This window comes from Somniosus microcephalus, unplaced genomic scaffold (assembly GCF_052327205.1).
Source record: "Somniosus microcephalus isolate GS21.2 unplaced genomic scaffold, FLI_Smic_1.0 scaffold217, whole genome shotgun sequence".
In the NCBI taxonomy this organism is placed as follows: domain Eukaryota; kingdom Metazoa; phylum Chordata; class Chondrichthyes; order Squaliformes; family Somniosidae; genus Somniosus; species Somniosus microcephalus.
The window spans coordinates 408863-427188 of NW_028225404.1; positions in this window are offsets into that span (position 1 = coordinate 408863).

Genomic DNA, 18326 nt, shown 5'->3' on the forward strand with positions numbered 1-18326 from the left:
AACCCCCCAACCCCGTAATTGCCATTATTAACACAGAACAGTCCTTCATGTGATTAACAGCAGAATGGGACCAGTGCGCTCAGGTGTGAACTCGCTGGTGTCTCAGCAAGTGAGATGGGCTGGTGAATCCCTTTTCACACACTGAGCAGGGGAACGGCGTCTTCCCGGTGTGGGCGAACTGGTGTTTCCGAAGATTGGATGAGTGGGTAAACCTCTTCCCGCAGTGAGAGCAGCTGAACTACCTCTCCCCGGTGTGGATGCGTCGATGCTTCTTCAGGACCTTGGAGCATTTGAAACTCTTGTCGCAGTCGGAACATTTAAACGGCCTCTCGTCAGTGTGAACCTGCTGGTGCAGCCGCAGAGAGGTGAGACAAGTGAATCCTTTCCCGCACTCGGAGCAGGAGAACGGCCTTTCGTCAGTGTGAACCAGCTGGTGTTCCCGCAGAAAGCAGGGACGAGTGAATCCTTTCCCGCACTCGGAGCAGGTGAACGGCCTCTCGTCAGTGTGAACCAGCTGGTGTTCCCGCAGAGAGTCCGAACGAGTGAATCCTTTCCCGCACTCAGAGCAGGAGAACGGCCTCTCGTCAGTGTGCCCACGTTCGTGTACCAGCAGAGTGTGGGACTGGACAAATCCCTTCCCGCACACTGAGCAGGTGAACGGCCTCTCCCCGGTGTGATGTCGCTGGTGTCTCACCAGGTTCGATGACTTAGCAAACCTCTTTCCGCAGTGAGAGCAGCTGAACGGCCTCTCCCCGGTGTGAATGCGTTGATGCTTGTTCAGATCCTCGGCGCTTTTAAAGCTCTTCTCACAGTCAGGGCACTTACAGGGTCTCTCGTCAGTGTGAGCTCGCTGGTGCACCCGCAGAGAGGTAGAATGGCTGAATCCCTTCCCACACACGGAGCAGGTGAACTCCTTGGTGTGAGCTCGTTGGTGTGTCAGCAGGGTGGAGGAGAGAGTGAATCCCTTCCCACACACAGAGCAGGTGAACGGACTCTCCCCGGTGTGAACTCGCTGGTGCTGTACCAGGTCGCTGGATCTTCTGAAGCCCTTCTCGCAGTCGGAGCACTGAAAAGGTCTCTCATCGGTGTGAACATGCTCGTGTAGCAACAGGTGGCAACACCGGTTAAACCTCTTCTCACAGTGAGAGCAGGCGAACGGCTTCTCGTCGGTGTGCACTCGCTGGTGTCTCAGCAGGGAGAACGAACGAGTGAATCTCTTCCCACACACTGAGCAGGTGAACGGCCTCTCCCCGGTGTGAATGCATTGATGCCTTGCTACATCCTCGGCGCTTTTAAAGCTCTTCTCACAGTCAGGGCACTTACAGGGTCTCCCGTCAGTGTGAACTCGCTGGTGCACCCGCAGAAAGGTAGAATGGCTGAATCCCTTCCCACACACGGAGCAGGTGAACGGTCTCTCCCCAGTGTGTACTCGCTGGTGTGTCTGCAGGGAGAATGAATGACTGAATCCCTTCCCACACACGGAGCAGGTGAACGGCCATTTCACGGAGTGACTGCATTGAAGAGTCTCCAGCTCGGAGAGGCAACTGAATCCCTTCCTGCATTCCCGACATTTGCACGGACTCTCCTCGCTTTGGTTACACTTGTGCCTCCCCAGGCTGCACCTTCGGTTGAATCCACGTCCGCACACAAGACACGTGTGCAGTTTGCCCGCATTCTGATTGCTGCTTTCCGCTTCCATATGTCAATGATATTCAGGTCCTGATGAATCGAGTAACTCTGTCAGATCTTGGTGTGAAGTTTGCGTTAAGCTGCCCGTCTGCAATTCTTCCCCTTGCAAGAGACAGTAAAACAGGTTTATATAAGTAATTAATGTAAATACTGGAGAGAAATTAAAGAAAGACTGGCCTTTATACAGCGCCTTTCACGAGCAACGGTTTTACAGCCAATGAAGTACTTTTTGAAGTGTAGTCGCTGTTGTCAACATGGATTTACAAAAGGCAAATCATGCTTGACTAATCTACTGGAATTTTTTGAGGATGTAACTGGTAAAATAGATAAGGGAGAACCAGTGGATGTGGTGTATTTGGACTTTCAGAAGGCTTTCGATAAGGTCCCACATAAGAGATTAGCGTGCAAAATTAAGCCACATGGGATTGGGGGCAAGGTACTGACTTGGATAGAGAACTGGTTGGCGGACAGAAAGCAAAGAGTTGGAATAAACGGGTCATTTTCCGAGTGGCAGGCAGTGACTAGTGGGGTACCGCAAGGATCGGTCCTAGGACCCCAGCTGTTGACAATATATATTAATGATCTGGACGAGGGAATTGGATGGAATATCTCCAAATTTGCAGATGACACAAAGCTGGGTGGGAGGGTAAGCTGTGAGGAGGATGTCGTGAAACTCCAGTACGATTTGGACAGGTTGGGTGATTGGGCAAAAACATGGCAAATGCACTATAATGTGGATAAATGTGAGGTTATCTACTTTGGTGGCAAAAACAGGAAGGCAGATTATTATTTGAACAGCAATAGATTGGGAGAAGGGGAAGTGCAAAGAGACCTGGGTGTTCTTGTGCACCAGTCGCTGAAGGTAAGCATGCAGGTGCAGCAGGCGGTTAAGAAGGCAAATGGTATGTTGGCCTTCGTAGCAAGAGGGTTCGAGTACAGGAACAAGGATGTCTTGCTGCAGTTGTACAGGGCCTTGGTGAGACCACACCTTGAGTATTGTTTGCAGTTTTGGTCGCCTTACCTGAGGAAGGACGTTCTTGCCATGGAGGGAGTGCAGCGAAGATTCACCAGGCTGATACCTGGGATGGCAGGAATGACGTATGAGGAGAGATTGTGTCGATTGGGCTTATACTCACTGGAGTTTAGAAGATTGAGAGGGGATCTCATCGAAACCTATAAAATTCTGTCAGGCCTGGACAGACTAGATGCAGGAAGGATGTTCCTGATGGCCGGGGAGTCCAGAACCAGGGGTCATAGTCTAAGGATAAGGGGTAAGCCATTTAGGACTGAAATGAGGAGGAATTTCTTCACCCAGAGAGTGGTGAACCTGTGGAATTCTCTGCCACAGAGGGCGGTGGAGGCCAGTTCATTAAATATATTCAAGAAAGAGTTGGATATATTTCTTAAGGCTAAAGGGATCAAGGGATATGGGGAGAAGGCAGGGACCGGGTACTGAATTTGGATGATCAGCCATGATCTCATTGAATGACGGAGCAGGCTCGAAGGGCCGAATGGCCTACTCCTGCTCCTATCTTCAATGTTTCTGTGTTTCTGCAGCCCACCGAGGTCCCACACCCCTCCCTCCCGCGCTGCCATTGGTTGGAGGACCGTCAGCCCGCCCGGTCCTCCCAGTGTTTTCCGCGTTCCTGATTGGCGGGCGCGTCACGTCAATCAACCCCCCCCCTTCCGCTTACGCGCTGACGCATGCACGCAACGCCCAGGAGGTCGGTTGGATCGGCGCACGCAGCCCACCGATGTCTCGCGCCCCTCCCGCGCCGCTATTGGTTGGAGGACCGTCAGCCCGCCCGGTCATCCCAACGTTTTCCTCGCTGCTGATTGGCGGGCGCCTCGCGTCAATCACCCCCTCTGATTACGCGTTGACGCCAGCACGCAACGCCAAGGGGTCGGTTGGATCGGCGCACGCCACTGCAAGTTAAAAAAAAAAGACACCCCACACAAATGAGGAAAAACAAAAATAATAATAATCGCACTTCAGAGGGGAGGAGGTTGGGGGAATTAATGAGTGTTTTCAATTTGTTTCGCAAAAAAAAATATTTGAAAAGCTTCCCAACATGCGAGGCGGGCTGCGCATGCGCTCCAGCCAGCCTTTGTCTCCCCCACGTGGGCCCGGGGGCCGGACACGCCCACTTGCCTTCCCCTGCACCAATCACAGCGCGGGCAGGCGCTTCTATCAATCGTCACCTGTCAATCACCCTCCCTTCCCCCTCGTGGTGTCGATTGACAGCGGTGTCAGCCAATGAGGTGCAGGAAGGGGAGGGACCAGGGACAGGACTGACAGCAAGCCTGAACTAACTCAATTAAATACCTGCATGCAGCCAAAAACTTTTTAAAAATTTAGTCAGCCAAAAAACAGCAAAGCAAATGAGGTTTGCTGAGTCAGCAAAGCCTATTTTAGAAACATAGAAGATAGGAGCAGGAGTCGGCCATTCGGCCCCTCGAGCCTGCTCCACCATTCAATGAGATCACGGCTGATCATCCAAATTCAGTACCCTGTCCCTGCCTTCTCCCCATATCCCTTGATCCCTTTAGCCTGAAGAAATATATCCAACTCCTTCTTGAATATATTTAATGAACTGGCCTCCACCGCCTCCTGTGGTAGAGAATTCCACAGGTTCACCACTCTCTGGGTGAAGAAATTCCTCCTCATTTCAGTCCTAAATGTCTTACCCCTTATCTTTAGACTGTGACCCCCTGGTTCTGGACTGACCGGCCATCGGGAACATCCTTCCTACATCTAGTCTGTCTAGTCCTGTTAGAATTTTTTAAGTTTCAATGAGATCCCCTCTCATTCTTCTAAACTCCAGTGAGTATAAGCCCAATCGACCCAATCTCTCCTCATACATCATTCCTGCCATCCCAGGTATCAGCCTGGTGAATCTTCGCTGCACTCCTTCCATGACAAGAACATCCTTCCTCAGATAAGGCGACCAAAACTGCACACAATACTCAAGATGTGCTCTCACCAAGGCTCTGTACAACTGCAGCAAGACATCCTTGTTCCTGTACTCAAACCCTCTCACTACGAAGACCAACATACCATTTGCCTTCTTAACCGCCTGCTGCACCTGCATGCTTACCTTCAGCGACTGGTGCACAAGGACACCCAGGTCTCGTTGCACTTCCCCTTCTCCCAATCTATTGCCATTCAGATAATAATCTGCCTTCCTGTTTTTGACACCAAAGTGGATAACCTCGCATTTATCCACGTTATATTGCATCTGCCATGCTTCTGCCCAATCACCCAACCTGTCCAAATCATACTGGAGTTTCTCGGCATCCTCCTCACAGCACACACGCCCACCCAGCTTTGTGTCGTCTGCAAACTTGGAGATATTACATCTAGTTCCCTCGTCCAGATCATTAATATATATTGTGAATAGCTGGGGTCCAAGGACAGATCCCTGCGGTACCCCACTAGTCACTGCCTGCCACTCGGAAAAAGACCCGTTTCTTCCAACTCTTGGCTTTCTGTCTGCCAACCAGTTCTCTATCCAAGTCAATACCTTGCCCCCAATCCCATGTGCCTTAACTTTACACGCTGTCGAACGCCTTTTGGAAATCCATGTACACCACGTTAACCGCATTGCCCTCATCAACCCTCTCTGTTACCTCATCAAAAACCTCAATCAGAATCAGAGCGGCCGGGCCCGGCGGACGTGCGGCCAGGGCCCCGGCACCAGGAAACCCAAGGTGCAGCGCCTCCCCCATCCGAGCTGCCGCTTCCCGGTTTCTTCAGCTGGCTCCACCGAGTCCGACTCGGGACAAAGGACAGGAGCCAGGCTACCAGAATGGCCCGCGGCCCCGGGGAGCGTGCGCACTCTCAGCGGGGAAATCAATGCGCTCGATAGAGCAGTTTCTGGGACGCGGGGAATTGTGGGTGCTGCGGCCGCCATTAGTCAGCGGCTGTCGGGAAGAGTTTTATTGCAGGTGACGGAAGTCGGTCCCTGGCCACCTGTGTAGGTCCTTTTGTTGCAGCAGTTTGAACTGGAGTGGAGATGGAGGAGAAGCTGCTGGGTTTTCGATGGAATCTGGAACAGTACCCATGGATTGGAGGGTAGCTAATGTTACCCCACTATTCAAAAAAGGTGGTAGAGAGAAAACGGGGAATTACAGACCGGTAAGCCTGACATCGGTAGTGGGGAAACTGCTAGAGTCCATTATAAAAGATGTAATAGCAGAGCACTTGGAAAACAGTGACAGGATCGTACAAAGTCAACATGGATTTACAAAAGGTAAATCGTGCTTGACTAATCTACTGGAATTTTTTGAGGATGTAACTAGTAAAATAGACAAGGGTGAACCAGTGGATGTGGTCTATTTGGACTTTCAGAAGGCTTTTGATAAGGTCCCACATAAGAGATTAGCGTGTAAAGTTAAGGCACATGGGATTGGGGGGCAAGGTATTGACTTGGATAGAGAACTGGTTGGCAGATAGAAAGCCAAGAGTTGGAAGAAACGGGTCTTTTTCTGAGTGGCAAGCAGTGACTAGTGGGGTACCGCAGGGATCGGTCCTAGGACCCCAGCTATTCACAATATATATGAATGATCTAGACAAGGGAACTAGATGTAATATCTCCAAATTTGAAGATGACACAAAGCTGGGTGGGCGTGTGTGCTGTGAGGAGGATGCCAAGAAACTCCCGTATGATTTGGACAGGTTGGGTGATTAGGCAGAAGCATGGCAGATGCAATATTACGTGGATAAATGTGAGGTTATTCACTTTGGTGTCAACAACAGGAAGGCAGATTATTATCTGAATGGCAATAGATTGGGAGAAGGGGAAGTGCAATGAGACCTGGGTGTCCTTGTGCACCAGTCGCTGAAGGTAAGCATGCAGGTGAGGTGAGAGTGACTGCCCTTGACATGAAGGCAGCATTTGATCGAGTGTGGCATCAAGGAGCCCTAGCAAAACTGAAGTCAAGGGGAAAACTCTCCATTGGTTGGAATCATACCTAGCACAAAGGAAGTTGGCTGTGGTTGTTGGAGGTCATTCATCTCAATCACATGACATCACTGCAGGAGTTCCTCAGGGCAGTGTCCTAGTCCCAACCATCTTCAGCTGTTTCATCAATGACCTTCCCTCCATCATAAGGTCAGAAGTGGGGATGTTCGCTGATGATTGCACACTGTTCAGCACCATTCGAGTCTCGTCAGATACTGACGCAGTCCGTGTCCATATGCAGCAAGACCTGGACAACATTCAGACTTGGGCTGACAAGTGGCAAGTAACATTCGCACCACACAAGTGCCAGGCAATGACCATCTCCAACAAGCGAGACTCTAACCATCTCCCCTTGACATTCAATGGCATTACCATCGCTGAATCCCCCACTATCAACATCCTGGGGGGTTACCATTGATCAGAAACTGAACTGGACCAGCCATATAAATACTGTGGCTACAAGAGCAGGCCAGAGGCTGGGAATTCTGCAGCGAGTGTCTCACCTCCTGACTCCCCAAATCCTTTCCACCATCTACAAGGCACAAGTCAGGAGTGTGATGGAATACTCTCCACTTGCCTGGATGAGTGCAGCTCCAACAACACTCAAGAAGATCGACACCGTTTGATTGGCACTCCATCCACCACCTTCAACATTCACTCCCTCCACCACCGGCGCACTGTGGCTGCAGTGTGTACCATTTACAAGATGCACTGCAGCAACTCGCCAAAGCTCCTTCAACAGCACCTTCCAAACCCGCGACCTCTACCACTTAGAAGGACAAGGGCAGCAGACGCATGGGAACATCACCACCTACAAGTTCCCCTCCAAGCCACACACCATCCTGACTTGGACCTGTATCGCCGTTCCTTCACTGTCGCTGGGCCAAAATCCTGGAACTCCCTTCCTAACAGCATTGTGGGTGTACCTACACCACATGGACTGCAGCGGTTCAAGAAGGCGGCTCACCACCATCTTCTCAAGGGCAATTAGGGATGGGCACTAAATGCAGGCCTAGCCAGCCAGCGACGCCCACATCCCATCAATGAATTTTAAAAAAGGTGCAGCAGGCAGTTAAGAAGGCAAATGGTATGTTGGCCTTCATAGCGAGAGGGTTTGAGTATAGGAACAAGGATGTCTTGCTGCAGTTGTGCAGGGCCTTGGTGAGAGCACATCTGGAGTATTGTGTGCAGTTTTGGTCGCCTTATCTGAGGAAGGATGTTCTTGCCATGGAAGGAGTCCAGCCAAGATTCACCAGGCTGATACCTGGGATGGCAGAAATGATGTATGAGGAGAGATTGGGTCGATTGGGCTTATACTCGCTGGAGTTTAGAAGAATGAGAAGGGATCTCATTGAAACTTATAAAATTCTGGCAGGACCGGACACACTAGATGCAGGGAGGATGTTCCCGATGGTCGGGGAATCCAGAACCAGGAGTCACAGTCCAAGGATAAGGGGTACATAAGAACATAAGAAATAGGAGCAGGAGTAGGCCAATTGGCCCCTCGAGCCTGCTCCGCCATTCAATAAGATCATGGCTGATCTGATCCTAACCGCCAATCCACTATGACAGGACTATCTCCTGAATCTAACAGAATTAGACACACGAAACAGGAGCAGGATCAGGCTACACGGCCCCTGGGCCCGCTCCGCTACCCACAGGGCCATGACCTATCCGAACCTAGACTCATGTCCAAATTCCTGTCCGCTCCCCGTAACCCTTAATTCCCTTTTCTTCTAGGAAACTGTCTATTTCTGTTTTAAATTTATGTAATGATGTAGCTTCGACAGCTTTTTGGGGCACCATATGCCATGGACCTACCACCCTCTGAGTGAAGTAGTTCCTCCTCATCTCAGTTTTGAAAGAGCAGCCCCTTATTCTAAGACTATGCCCCCAAGTTCTAGTTTCACCCATCATCTGGAACATCCTCCCTGCATCCACCCGATCCAACTCCTTCACAATCTTATATGTTTCAATAAGATCGCCTCTCATTCTTCTGAACTCCAATGAGTAGAGTCCCAGTCTACTCAACCTCTCCTCATATGTCCATCCCCTCATCCCCGGGATTAATCGAGTGAACCTTCTTTGTACTGACTCGAGAGCAAGTATGTCCTTTCTTAAGTATGGACACCAAAACTGTATGCGGTATTCCAGGTGCGGTCTCACCAATACCTTGTACAACTGAAGCAATACCTCCCTATTTTTATATTCTATCCCCCTAGCAATGAAAGCCAACATTCCATTGGCCTTCTTAATCACTTGCTGCACCTGCATACTAACCTTTTGAGTTTCGTGCACCAGGACCCCCAGATCCCTTTGTACTTCAGTACTTTCAAGTTTCTTGCCATTAAGATAATAACTTGCTCTACGATTTTTCCTGCCAAAGTGCATAACCTCACACTTTCCAGTATTGTATTCCATCTGCCAAATCTCTGCCCACTTACTTAGCCTGTCTATGTCCCCTTGCAGGTTTTTTTATGTCCTCCTCACTCACTACTTTCCCTCCCATCTTAGTATCATCTGCAAACTTTGATGTGTTACACTCGGTCCCCTCCTCCAAATCGTTAATATAGATTGTAAAGAGTTGGGGACCCAGCACTGACCCCTGCGGAACACCACTGGTTACTGATTGCCAGTCTGAGAATGAACCATTTATCCCAACTCTCTGCCTTCTGTTAGATAGCCAATCCTCTATCCATGCCAGAATATTACCCCCAATCCCGTGATTTTTTATCTTAAGCAATAATCTTTTGTGTGGCACCTTGTCAAATGCCTTTTGGAAGTCTAAATACACTACGTCCACCAGTTCACCTTTATCCACCCTATATGTTACTTCCTCAAAGAACTCCAGCAAATTTGTCAAACATGACTTCCCCTTCATAAAACCATGCTGACTTTGTCTTATTAAATTATGATTATCCAAATGTCCTGTTACTGTCTCCTTAATAATGGACTCCAAAATTTTACCTACCACAGATGTTAGGCTAACCGGTCTATAGTTTCCAGCCTTCTGTCTACTGCCCTTTTTAAATAAGGGTGTTACATTAGCAGTTTTCCAGTCTGCCGGGACCTTTGCTGAGTCCAGGGAGTTTTGGAAGATTATTACCAATGCATCCACAATCCCTACTGCCACTTCCCTCAAGACCCTAGTATGTAAGCCATCAGGTCCAGGTGATTTATCCGCCTTGAGTCCCATTATTTTACCCAGTACCACTTCCTTAGTGATTTTGTTCGTGTTTATCTCCTCCCCCCCTATAGCCCCCTGCTTGTCAAGTGTTGGGATATTCTTGGTGTCCTCTACTGTAAAGACTGATACAAAATATTCATTCAGTGTTATTGCCATCTCCATATTTCCCACCATTAATTTCCCGGTCTCATCCTCTAAGGGACCAACATTTACTTTAGCCACCCTTTTTCTTTTTATATAACTATAAAAACTCTTACTATCTGTCTTTATATTTTTTGCTAATTTACTTTCATAATCTATCTTCCCTTTCTTAATCAATCTTTTTGTTATTTTTTGCTGTCTTTTAACGTTTTCCCAATCCTCTATCCTCCCACTAGATTTGGCTACCTTATATGCCCTTGTTTTTAGTCGAATACTATCCTTAATTTCTTTACTTAGCCACGGATGGCTGTCTTTTCTTTTACACCCTTTTTTTCTCAGTGGAATATACTTTTTTTGGAAGTTGTAAAATAACTCCTTAAATGTACACCACTGATCATGTATCGTCTTATCCTTTAACCTATTTTCCCAATCCACTTTACTCAATTCCGCTCTCATACCTTCATAGTCTCCTTTATTCAAGCTTAGCACGCTTGTTTGAGATACAACCTCCTCACCCTCTAACTGAATATGGAATTCAACCATGTTATGGTCACTCATTCCAAGGGGATCCTTTACTTGGACATTTTTAATTAATCCTGTCTCGTTACACAGGACCAGATCTAAGGTTGCTTGCCCCCTGGTTGGTTCAGTTACATACTGCTCAAGAAACCCATCCCTAATACACTCAATGAACTCATCCTCAAGGCAGCCCTGCCCAATTTGATTCGTCCAATTTATATGATAGTTAAAATCCCCCATAATTATAGATGTTCCCTTATTACAAGCCTCAACTATTTCCTGATTGATACTCCGTCCAACCGAGTTGCGACTGTTCGGAGGCCTATATACTATGCCCACTAGTGTTTTTTTCCCCTTATTATTCCTTATCTCCACCCAAACTGTTTCATTATCCTGATCTTTTGACCCAATATCATTTCTCTGTATTACAGTGATTCCTTCCTTTATTAACATAGCCACCCCACCTCCCTTTCCTTCCTGCCTGTCCTTCCTGATTGTTAAATAACCTGGTATGTTTAATTCCCAGGCATTGTCACCGTCGCCATGTTTCTGTAATGGCCACAAGATCATACCCATATGTAGCTATTTGTGCCATTAACTCATCTATTTTGTTACGAATGCTACGTGCATTCAGATAGAGAACTTTCAAATATGTTTTGTGACACTTAGATCCTGCTTTTGCCCTTTTTATTACTTTACCTTTTACTCCACACCTTCTGCCCCTTCCTGACACGCTCTGGTTTTTAATTTCCCCACTGCTACCTAAGTCTTTGACCTTCTCTGTTGTCATTTTTATTATTTGTTCTCTAGGAAGCTCCCCCCCACTAGTTAGTTTAAAGCCCTCTCTACAGCCCTAGTTATATGATCCGCCAGGACTCTAGTCCCAGCACTGGCCAAGTGAAGCCCGTCCCAACGGAACAGCTCCCTCCTGTCCCAGTACTGGTGCCAGTGTCCCAGGAAGCAAAACCCATTTCTTCCACACCAGTCTTTGAGCCACGCATTTAACTCTCTTATTTTATTTGTCCTAGCCAAATTCGCTCGTGGCTCAGGTAATAATCCAGAGATTATTACCCTTGTGGTTCTGCTTTTTAATTTGGCCCCTAGCTGCTCAAACTCCCTCAGCAGAACCTCCTTCCTTGTCCTATCTATGTCGTTGGTACCAACATGGACCACGACAACTGGATCCTCCCCCTCCCACTCCAAGTTTCTATCCAGCCCAGAGGAGATGTCCTTAACCCTGGCACCGGGTAGGCAACACAGCCTATGGGACTCTCGCTCTTGGCTGCAGAGAACTCTATCCCCCTAATAATACTATCCCCTACCACTACAACATTTCTATTTACTCCCCCCTCTTGAATGGCCCCCCTCTCCACGGTGCTGTGGCCAGGTTGCTCATCCTCCCTGCAGCCCCTGCTTCCGTCCCCACAGGGTGTAAGAAGCTCGAACCTGTTGGACAAGAGCAAGGGCTGCGGCTCCTCCAACACTACCTTCTGGATCCCCGTACCTGCCTCACTCATAGTCACACCGTCTTGTCCCTGACCATGGGCTACATCTGAATTAATTAACTTCATAGGTGTGACCACCTCCTGATACACAGAGTCCAGGTACTTCTCCCCCTCCCTGATGTGTCGCAGTATCTGAAGCTCAGACTGCAGCTCATCAACACGGAGCTGGAGATCCTGTAGCAGCAGACACTTGTCACATATGTAATCACCGTTAGCCTCAATGGGGTCTACCGGCTCCCACATCTCGCAACAGTAACACATCATCTGCTCCATTCTATGTAATTAATTATAAAAAAATTTATTTAATTAATTGGATTTAAATTGAATCAATCCCTCTAAATTACACCAGTTTAATGGTTAACCAACTGTCTCCCTTACAGCACAGACCCTAGAAAAAAACCGCCGAATTTAAGCTTGTAATAAAAAGAAGAAATACTCACCAACCAATCCAACCAATCACTTACCTGCTTCCTGGTGACGTCACTCTTGGATTATTTTTTACCTCTCTCCTCTGCTGTTGATTTGATGTGCCTCTGGTCGCTGCCGGGTTATAGCTCCTCCTCCTGACCTCGCTGCTCACTCCTAGGTCCGATGCTGTACTCGGGCCTCTGGTCGCTGCCGGGTAGGCCATTTAGGACAGAAATTAGGAGGAATTTCTTCACCCAGAGAGTGGTGAACCTGTGGAATTCTCTACCACAGAAGGCAGTAGAGGCCAATTCATTAAATATATTCAAGAATGAGTTGGATATATTTCTTAAGGCTAAAGAGATCAAGGGGTATGGGGAGAAAGCAGGGACCGAGTACTGAATTTGGATGATCAGCCATGATCGCATTGAATGGCGGAGCAGGCTCAAGGGGCCGAATGGCCTACTCCTGCTCCTATCTTCTATGTTTCTATCTCTTATGCGGGAACTTATCGAAAGCCTTTTGAAAGTCCAAATACACCACATCCACTGGTTCTCCTTTATCTATTTTACCAGTTACATCCTCAAAAAATTCCAGTAGATTAGTCAAGCACGATTTACCTTTTGTAAATCCATGTTGACTTTGTCTGATCCAGTCACCGTTTTCCAAGTGCTCTGCTAGTACGTCTTTTCTAATGGACTCTAGCATTTTCCCCACTACTAATGTCAGGCTTACCGGTCTGTAATTCCCCGTTTTCTCTCTACCACCTTTTTTGAACAGTGGGGTAACATTAGCTACCCGCCAATCCATGGGTACTGTTCCAGAGTCTATCGAATTTTGGAAGATGACCAGCAATGCATCTACTATTTCCAGGGCCACTTCCTTAAGTAACCTAGGATGTAGATTATCTTCTATGTATTCAATCTTTCCTTGTAGCTGAAATTCTCTAGTCCTGGCAACATCCTCGTAAATCTCCCGTCTAGAGCAGTCACATCTTTCCTGCAATGGGGCAAGCAGAACTGCACGCAGCACTCTAGCCGGTGGCCTAACTGGTGTTTTGTACAGTTCAAGCAGAACCTCCCTGCTCTTACATGATACAGAGAGAGGCACTGCCCCTTTAAATACCTGGGGGGCACCCATTCCCCTTTAAATGGCCAAGCAATTTTTTTTTGTTGAAAAAGGGCCGCAGTCCCCTTTGACTCACCACCCCCCCCCCGCTCTCTCACCCACCACAAATACTCACGAGAGAGAGAGGAGGAAGAATGCTGGTCTTTGTCCCTTTAAAAGTGGCTGCCCACCAAAATGGTCACAGCACCAGGGCTCTTTGTTCTGGATAAAAGTCAAAAAGAGAAAAGGTTCACTTATTTTTAAATGAATGCAGTTGATGAATAGCCTTGCAATAAAGGTAATGTAAAGGAATAAACACTCACAAGCTAGGTTTTTTCCACCCCCTCCTCCCCTTCCCTTTAACAGCTCCTGCAGACAATGAAAGCAGGAAAGCGGCCTGCAGCCCACCGAGGTCCCGCCCCCCTCCCTCCCGCGCCGCCATTGGTTGGAGGACCGTCAGCCCGCCCGGTCCTCCCAGCGTTCTCCTCGCTCCTGATTGGCGGGCGCCTCGTGTCAATCAGCCCCCCTCCGCTTACGCGCTGACGCCAGCACGCAACGCCAAGGGGTCGGTTGGATCGGCGCACGCCACCGCAAGGTAAAAAAAGACACCCCACACAAATGAGGAAAAACAAGAATAATAATAATCGCACTTTAGAGGGGAGGAGGTTGGGGGAATGAATGAGTGTTTTCAATTGGTTTCGGAAATAAAAATATTTGAAAAGCTTCCCAACGGTGCGAGGCGGGCTGCGCATGCGCTCCAGCCAGCCTTTGACTCCCCCACGTGGGCCCGGTGGCCGGACACGCCCACTTGACTTCCCCTGCACCAATCACAGCGCGGGCAGGCGCTTCTATCAATCGTCACCTGTCAATCACCCTCCCTTCCCCCTCGTGGTGTCGAGGCTGTCAGTGCGGCTGCGCGGGTCCTCCGGGGAGCAGAGGCCGGGTAAAGTCAAGTGTTGGGGAATCGATTTAAGTCGAGGTGAGGGGCGGAGCGGAGAGCGAGATTATAAAGTAAAATACGAGAAAAACCAAACCTGAGAGGCGGGCGGGAGGGACCTCCGCGGACGCCGAACGGAGCGGATTGAAACACGCACGGTGGCGGAGTGAGCCGGAGCAATGTGATTCTGACTGACGGGAGCGCTGACCAATAGGAAGAGGGCTGAGCTGGGAGGACTGAACTGGGCGGCCTGGTCCTCCAACCAATGGCGGCGCGGCAAGGGGGCGGGGCCTCCTCTCCAGCTCAGGTGCGCTGGGGCCGATTGTGACGCGCTGTCCCCAGGTGAGAGCAGCTCAGTCAGCACAGAGCTGGGGCTGGAATCTGGGAGAGGGGCCGCAGGCAGCGGGCCTGGCAAAGGGGCACAAGCTTCACAATACAAGCTGCTTTCAAATGCACAATTGTTTCCTACAGACAGCCTTGGTCACTCTGCAAAAAAAACTTTAACAATTCATCATAACTCCCCTGCTTTAGGAGAGGCGTAGAGTGCAAAAAGCAAGGAAGTTATGATGAAACTGTGTAAAAGACTGGAGTCAGCTGTGGCTCAGTGGACAGCAGAGTCAGAAGGTTGTGGGTTCAAATCCCGCTCCAGGGACTTGAGCACATAAAGCAAGGCTGACACTCCAGTGCGGTGCTGAGGGAGCGCCGCACTGTCGGAGGGGGAATACTGAGGGAGCGCCGCACTGTCAGAGGGGCAGTACTGAGGGAGCACTGCACTGTCGGAGGGGCAGTACTGAGGGAGCGCCGCACTGTCGGAGGGGCAGTACTGAGGGAGCGCCGCACTGTCGGAGGGGCAGTACTGAGGGAGTGCCGCACTGTCGGAGGGGCAGTACTGAGGGAGCGCCGCACTGTCGGAGGGGCGGTACTGAGGCAGCGCCGCACTGTCGGAGGGGCAGTGCTGAGGGAGCGCCGCACTGTCGGAGGGGCAGTGATGAGTAGCACGGAGTCCAGTTCTACGGAGTACTGCTTCTACAGAGTACTTAACTCGGGAATTGGGTGAGTGAGCGATTTCGATGAGGTGGGGGTAACAGGTGCTGCTTTATACGTAAAAAAAATAAACAACGAGAATTTAATTAGGACTGTGGGCTAAGTTACAGTAAAGATCTAAAGCATATAACTAAATGTCGTAAATTAAAGAAGGTTATTACCTAGTTTAAAAACTATTAATAGACAGTTGGGTATTTCAGAACTTGAAAACCTAATTAGTTAAATAAAATAGAATAGAGATGGCGGGGCAGGTGATGTGTTGCAGCTGTAGCATGTGGGAGCTGGTGGACCCCAGTGTGATCCACAGCAACCACATAGAGTCATAGAGGCACAGGAGACCATTCGGCCCATCGAGTCTGTGCCGGCTCTCTGTAGAGCAATCCAGTCAGTCCCATTCCCCCGCTCTATCCCCATAGCCCTGCAAGTTTATTTCCCTCAAGTGCCGATCCAGTCTCCCCTTGAAAACATTGAGTGTCTCCGCTTCCACCACTTCCGTCGGCAGTGAGTTCCAGGTCCTCACTAGTGGCTGCGTAAAAAAAGTTTTTCCTAACATCCCCCCTATATTTCTTGCCCAAGACCTTAAATCTGTGTCCCCTAGTCCTTGTACCATCAACTAGTGGGAACAGCCTTTCCCCGTCTAGCCTATCCAAACCCGTCATAATCCTGTACATCTCTGTCAAATCACACCTCAACCTCCTTTGCCCGAATGAAAACAAATGCAGCTTCTCCAACCTGTCCTTGTAGCTAAGATCCCCCATCCCCGGAACCATTCTGGTAAATCTCCTCTGCACCCTCTACAAGTATATAAAAAGGAAGAGAGTAGCTAAAGTAAACGTTGGTCCCTTAGAGGATGAGACTGGGGAATTAATAATGGGAAACAAGGAAATGGCAGAGACGTTGAACAAATATTTTGTATCTGCCTTCATGGGACAAGACACTAAAAGCATCCCAATAATAGTGGAAAATCAAGGGGCAAAAGGGAGGGAGGAACTTAAAACTATCACTATCACTAGAGAAAAAGTACTAGGGAAACTAATGGGACTACAGGCTGACAAGTCCCCTGGACCTGATGGCCTGCATCCTAGGTTGATTCCTGTGATGAAGGGGTTGTCTTATGAGGAAAGGTTGAGCAGGTTGGGCCTATACTCATTGGAGTTTCGAAGAATGAGAGGTGATCTTATTGAAACATGCAAGATTCTGAGGGGGCTTAACAGGGTGGATGCTGAGAGCCAGCACGTGAGTGCAAAAGACAAGGCTGAAGCGTTTGCAACCATCTTCAGCCAGAAGTGCCGAGTGGATGATCCATGTCGGCCTCCTCCTGCAGTCCCCACCATCACAGAAGCCAGTCTTTAGCCAATTCGATTCACTCCACGTGATATCAAGAAACGGCTGAGCGCACTGGATTCAGCTGTTGTGGAGTATTTTAAACCAACCCTCGACACAAGGTTTTAGATCGATAGTCAAGTTGTCTTTATTGCACCGGTGGGGAAACAGTCTGCTCTGTCTTAGCCAGACCTTTCCAAATTGGTACAGCAAACACGACATTTTTATACATTACAACACACGTCAAAATTCATTCCTGCCACCTGATTGGACCTTGGCCCGCATGCATCTTCACCGATTGGTTGCCGATGCCGCGTTACATTAAAGTACCACCTTTATTATTGGCCGTTATCCCCCAAGCTTTTGTTTCACCTATGACCTTTGTTTATGCCAGATGGGTCTCATTGTACTTCTGACTCATTGTCCTCCTTTCCTGCCTCTCTCTCTGTCCTCCTTTCCTGCCTCTCTAGGCCTCTTTTACTTCCAACTCATTGTTTTACTTTCCTGCCAGAACAGAACTTGCATCCTCTCGGCCTCTTCTGGTTCCATGTCCAGCAATGTTATCTCCACTGCCAATTCAGCAACTTAGAAAAAGCTTACTACTGCAAAGAATGGTCTTTATTACACTAGTCAGTGAAACTGCCAGCGATGTCAGTTTAACTCTTTCCCCACTACACAGACACACACACACATACAGTCAGACAGACACACAGATACTCACAAAAATACAGTCAGACACACAGATTTTTTCTGCATGAACTTTTATTATTAATTTCAAAGACTTTAAGAAAAAGGTGGGAGTGGTGGGCGGAGGGCTCTTAAAGGGACAGGGACTCTCCTTTTCAGTGTGATTTTCATTAAAGGGTCCGAGTCCCTCCTTGCCTGTGGAGGACCAATTTTAAAAGGACAGCATCTTGAAATCAGGTGCTGTCTGCGTGTGAACCACCTCCTCCCAATTTCCTGCCAAGCGATCCCTGCGGGCACCACTCCACTCTAGGAGTGGCTCCTAGAATCATACAGCACAGAAGGAGGCCATTCAGCCCATCGTGCCTGTGCCGGCTCTTTGAAAGAGCTCTCCATTTAGTCCCACTCCCCTGCTCTTTCCCCATAGCCCTGCAATTTTTTCCCCTTCAAGTATTTATCCAATTCCCCAGTGAACGTTATTATTGACTCTGCTTCCACCGCCCTTTCAGGCAGCGCATTCCAGATCACAACAACTCGCTGCGTCAATAAAATTCTCCTCACCTCGCCTCTGGTTCTTTTGTCAATGACCTTATATCTGTGTCCTCTGGTTACCGACCCTCCTGCCACTGGAAACAGTTTCTCCTTATAAGCTACAGCTATACAAAGCCCTGGTTAGACCCCAGAGAGTCATAACGGCACAGAAGGAGGCCATTCGGCCCATCCAGTCCATGCCGGCGCTCTATACAATCCAGTCAGTCCCATTCCCCCGCTCTATCCCCGTAGCCCTGCAAGTTTATTTCCCTCAAGTGCCTATCCAGTCT